The sequence below is a fragment of the Sinohyriopsis cumingii genome, chromosome 7 (genome assembly GCF_028554795.1).
Source record: "Sinohyriopsis cumingii isolate HCF-2022 chromosome 7, ASM2855479v2, whole genome shotgun sequence".
NCBI classification, from domain to species: Eukaryota; Metazoa; Mollusca; class Bivalvia; order Unionida; family Unionidae; genus Sinohyriopsis; species Sinohyriopsis cumingii.
The window spans coordinates 93,725,654-93,731,532 of NC_142967.1; positions in this window are offsets into that span (position 1 = coordinate 93,725,654).

Below are 5,879 nucleotides of genomic sequence, written 5' to 3' on the forward strand. Positions count from 1 at the left end.
TATTATTTTAGTGGTGAACATTTGGTGGACACTATTGCGGACAGGTTCAACTTAGCCTTTGGCAAAACACTGAACAGAGCGAAAAAAAGTGTGAAGATTGAGTACCATAAAGTGGCTCATCGTCTCGTGATCAAATTTCAAGATACGAACACATTGTCCCTCAGGTTCAATGGTAGTTTGTTTGAAATTTTGGGTGGACATGCAGAAATGGTCGCAAACAATATGAGCCCCAAGATCAAAAGTAATATGGATTTTTACAGAGCTTTTGGAAACCCGGTAGAACTGAACCAAGGACTTAATTTGATGTTTGTGTATACCGATGTGGTGGAGTACAACGTGGTGGGACACACCTCTATTCCGTTACTGCGTGTCATTCCTTTCAAAGTGGATAGTACCACAAACAATGACCAGGAAGGTGCAAACACCTATCACGTACACCGTGAATTTGTACATCCTCACTATTTGCCCGTCAGTAAGTCGTATTTAGACACTGTCAACATTGCTATAAAAGGAGATCTGGGACAAAATATTCCATTCTCCAAAGGGAAAGTTACAGTGAAACTCCATTTTCGAAAACGGCTCTCTAACGAATTGTAAGTCAAGACAGCGAAGAGGGACATTTTCACCCTATAAAAACCTGCCAGATGCGTATGGAATTTCAGTTTGCAGAAAATCTACGCGCAGAATATACGGTGAACGTCATCCTGTATGCTGAATTGGACAATACGATATAAACCAACAGTTTGAGAGAAGTCATTCCAGACTATTAGAAGTCATGCAAGACTTTTATCAATGTTTGTATAGTAGGGATTCTTTGGACATGGAATGTGAAGATCCTGAGGAAGGAGAACCCCAAGACAAAGACGAAGAAGTCATCATGATGAAGTCTAGATGGCCAGAACAAGAATCACATTTAGTTTCCTGTTATGCTATAGTCTTGACAGAAACAAATTAAGGAATTGATCAAGAAAGATTGCTATGGATGTCATAACGATCATCCCTGTGAAATTCAACACGATAAATGCCTGATGCTGAGTCAAGAAGAAAAATTGGACGAATATCTGGACGAAGCTTGGAGTCTCACCTCGGAAGAAGACGTGTTACAACAGTGGTATAAAGGCTTGCGTGAACATTATTGTCCTCCATTAACAACTCAAGAGATCCATCGCATCGAAGCTCTGTTGGATCAGAGTGAGGAGACAAGGTGAAGAAACGGTTACTTGTCAGACATTTTCAAGCAAAAAGTCAGGATCGAATTGATGACTTATCATTACCTGTGAAGAAGAAAAAAAAAACAAAAAATGGATACCTGAGAACTTTATTACCTTTTGAACCACAGTTTGTACACTGCTTCTTGGAATCCTGTCGTCTGTGCTAAAGATGAACTCCCTCATTGCACACCTCAAAACCATCAAGCTTATGTGATCAACACGGACGACAGTCATCTCCCAGGAACCCACTGGGTAGCCGATTACCTTCCTCAAGAAGGATGTGTGGAATATTTTGATTCCTATGGACTGCCCCCTTTGGAAGACGATATCATTGACTTTATGAGAAGAAATGCTCAGACCACACGATTCAATAATGTGAAATAACAAGGCACATATTCCTTGGTGTGTGGACAGTACTGTGTGTATTTTCTGCATCATTGCAGCCTGGGCTATTCTTTAGAACATTTAGTGACTCATTTTGATCCTCGTCATTCTTCTAGAAACGATGTGAAAGTAGATCGATGGTTTTGTGACCAGTGTGCTTATCTTTTGTCTTTAACTAGGAAACGTAGTGTCCATCAATGGCCTAATGACTTCCAACAGTGGAAATCACAATTTCATTCACAACGTTGTCAGCCCTGTTTAAAGTAGAGTGTGAATTGAAAAAATGTTTGGTATTTGAAAAAAATGTTTGATGTTATAGTGTTGGATTATTGTTAAAAAAATGTTAGAGTTGTTTGTTAGTATGAATAAAAAAATGTTGTGTTTTGAAGAAAAAAATGCCTTTGTGGTTTGTTTGGCTATAGGAATGTTGATTCATGCTCTTTGACTTCTCTCTATCCCTCCCATAATACTATTTGAACGTTCCGGCTAGAAAACCGTATAGTAATGTTTTCCTTCACGTCCGCGCTTTGACTTTAAGAACCGGGGAAGTTTCCAGTCTGCCCATCCATTGTTAACTCATCCTCCTACGAAGATGTGCTCCAGACTAGCTAAGCTAAACGAAGCCTACGTGAATTTGCATAGGGTCAGACACAGTCTGATACCGAAGCCAGAAGAGACAGAAAATGTGAGAATGCTAAAAGTCACTGAAGACCTGAAAGAAGAGCTCTTCAAGGAGGAATTCAAGAAGGAGAAAGAAGAATGGATGGAGAAGTACAGACCTCATAAACAGCAGAGAGAGCAGCAACAGCAGCAGCATGAACCTGACAGAGGCTTTGTCAACAGTTGTATCGACACCAAAGAGTTCTTCTTCTCTTTTCCGAAGAAGCAGACCTTATCCTGTGAGAAAGCCTGTCGTCAGAGGAGGTCGCCATCTTATAACCTAAGCGACCGCCATAGCTTCAAGTTCCAAAAAGAATATTCAGGGCTACCCCATACTCTCGAAAAGAAATAACATTCCATTGCCTATGATATGTTAGTCAGTTAGAAGAAAAATACAGAAGTGAGTCTATCAGTACATGATTTCTTTATCTTGGTTAGAAAGTGCGACTCTAAGTCCTTCGTTTCCGTCGCTTATCAAAATTTTAAAAATAGTAATGTTCTGTAAAAAAGTGAGTGAGTGTTTCTTTTAGGTTTGTGCGTTTTTTTTTTTTTTTTGTTGGTGAAAATATGGATAATGTAAGTTCGGGTACAACGAAATTAAAAGAATTAGGCCCAGAACTCGGTGTGGAGGGAAGAAATATACGCAACAGTAGCGGGAGCAAGAAATGCAGACCTAGCCAGTTAGCACTCCACCCACCTCGAGAACACAAATAACATCTAGTCAACATCCGACTATACCTAACAAACAACCTGCCCCGGAAAGAGTGGTGGCAAAACAAAGGGCCAATTATGTTAGACAAACGGTATGGCAAACTCAAATGTAATTATCGGAGGCACTACGTTCTTTTCTGGGGCCCCCGAGTGGCCGAGTGGTCTAAAGCGCTCTCCGTTACGGATCACTGTCATCTCACCTTTGTCTGCGTGGGTTCGAGTCTCGGATTCGGCTAATGTGGGTATGTGAGAAAGCTTGCCAGTAGCTTCTCGTGGGTCGGTGGTTCTTTCCGGGTTTTTCCCGGGTTCTTCCTCCACCATTAATACTGGCCGCCATGTATAGCCTATCGCGTGCTGAAAAATGGCGTTAAACCCTACAACAACAACAACGTTCTTTTCTCACTCCGATACTACAGGCCATCTCAGCTGAAAGAACAACCACAACAACAATAACAGCGACAGACACCATAACAGCGGATTTGAAACTATCTACCTCAACTAAAGAATTAGAATCAGAACCAGAAGAGGAAATTGAGGCGATTGAGGAGGAGGAGGAGGGGGACGCTGACACTCGTTGAGAAGTACACCGAAATGGGACTAGATCAAGCATTGTATGACGTCAACAAAGCAGGGTAGTTTATTAGAGCCATACAATACGTTGCCTACAAATCTCTAGACACCTTTAAACCAAGACCTTCTCAATGGGGATTAGGGTCAGAGTTCTTCCCCAATTCTACAGACAAACCTACACTGGATACCCCTCAGTCAACTGGTAGAAGCCGCTGCTTACATTGCCGCCCATCATGGCTACGCATTTCCTGATATCAAGAATCATGAGACTAGGAGTGCGGGAAAGAACGTGAAAGCAAAAGAGAGACGTGTTACCTTCTAACAGAAAAAAACAGCCTTTTTTAGGGCTCCAAAAGATTGCTTTTTATTAACTAGGGAACCATATTTGGCTTGGTATCCCTCCTTGACTAAACTATTCTCGAAACAAACTTGACCCATTGGAACACCGCAACAAACTTAACTTTTTAAACCTAACAGTGACCAAACTGGTATATGTCGCTTAGACATAATAATTTAAATAAGATCAGTATGGCTATTTTTATGTACACTAAGTACTAATATTAGATAGATATGTTAGGAAGTAGGAAATTTAACAGAATCGTTAGATTTGAACTAATTGCACAAGTGGTTAACACATTATTGGTACTTTTTACTGTCCATTAGCAAAAACGGGACATGATTTGAAATAAGTACGGGCTAGCGTTTTGTTGAGTACTTAACACTCATGGCTGTCTTGCTGAGCACCTTTTCCCTCCTTTACCACGCTCGGACAGAAAAATGAGTGTGTGGTGAGACTATTCCCACTCATGTTTAAAGCCTTTCAGTCAGGTTGTTAAGGACTAGTTAGTCCGACACCTGAGTGGCTAAATTTAAAAGTAGTCTGTGAGTACATAAAAGCCTGGGGGATGAGGCTCTCTTTCCTTCCCCAAGAGTAATTAAAAATCACGCGGTGCGTTATTAAACCAGTGATATATGCTCCATTAGAGCGAAAATCACTTTAATTCAAGTAAGCAAGCAAGCAAGTTCGGGTACCGTCTCTAGCACTCTTGATGACACCAACTGTCTGGGTTATTTTCTTTCTTGCAAGCCCCTATGTTCCACTTCTGTTTGTGATAATAACTTGTGATACTTCACATTTTCTAAAGTGGAAATCTTTACAAGCCGTACAAAATACAAAACTTATATGACTTTGGCTTTTGACACTTGCACAGACTCTTCACTTTATAAGTGTCACGAGAAAATTGTATATCCAATTTTTACCATTTTCAAAAACACGCACACACTTGCAGCTTGACCAGAAATATGTACATCTTGTTTTGTGGATAAGTCACAGACAAGTCCAAGTCCATAGGTGGTTATGAACGTTAGGAATATCCCCTCATTTTTTCAGAAATATCAAAGCTTGTATGTGCATTTTCCCTTTTCCACTCTATATTAGTGCTTAGATTTGTTCCAAAAAAGAAAAAAGAAACGAAACAATTTTGAAGAAAAAAAACAACTGAATTTTGAATTCAGGTTTCTCTCTGTTTATAATTTTTTTTCAAGTTGATGGTGCATGACAGAGTACATTCGCCTACCTTTCCAAAGTGAGAGCCATTTCTTCATACGTCACTGCCTTTGTTAAATTCGGTTTCATTGGTTAGTTATCGTTAATCTTTAATTTTTTGATGCATTTCTTTTTGATAGAAGATTTAAGGCTTTCTAGTGTTGTAACGGTATTCATGTTGTCTGTTGATGAAATTATCTATAGCAAAGTACTTAAGATTTTTTCAGGTTTTTTTTTATTTCAAGCCCTACAAAAGGAGACCAAGTTTGTCTTCAAAGAGGATTGAAGCTCTAACTTACAAGGGCGTGAAGGAAAACATCGTTATGTTCATTCTAATCATGCTTGCCGTATCTCTTTGTGTTTTAGAGGTCATATTTCTTTTTAAGTAAATACACGCATCAATAGACAGACAGATTGGGTCATCATCCTTGAGTTTCACTGTACTTTCGGTTCTTTACTTCATACAAACCCCAAATTTATTAGTTTGAAGAAAAAAAAAGATAACATGCCCCTCAATACTGTAACACATCTGTTCTGACTCTACCGATGTGAGTGTGAGTGTTTATGTTAAAATGTTTAAGTGAGATATAAAAGAAATGGTTAGCTTGAAAACGCGAACCAATACTGTCACGCTCAGTATTTTGATGTGGTAAGAAGAAATGGTACAACACACACAAAGAGGGCTTGTAAGTTCACATTTCAGTCTGTCTGCACTGTAATGGTAACAACGCAAGAACATAGGGATTATTATGCCACACAGTCCTAGAACAAAACAATGCATCACCCGTTGTAAGTCA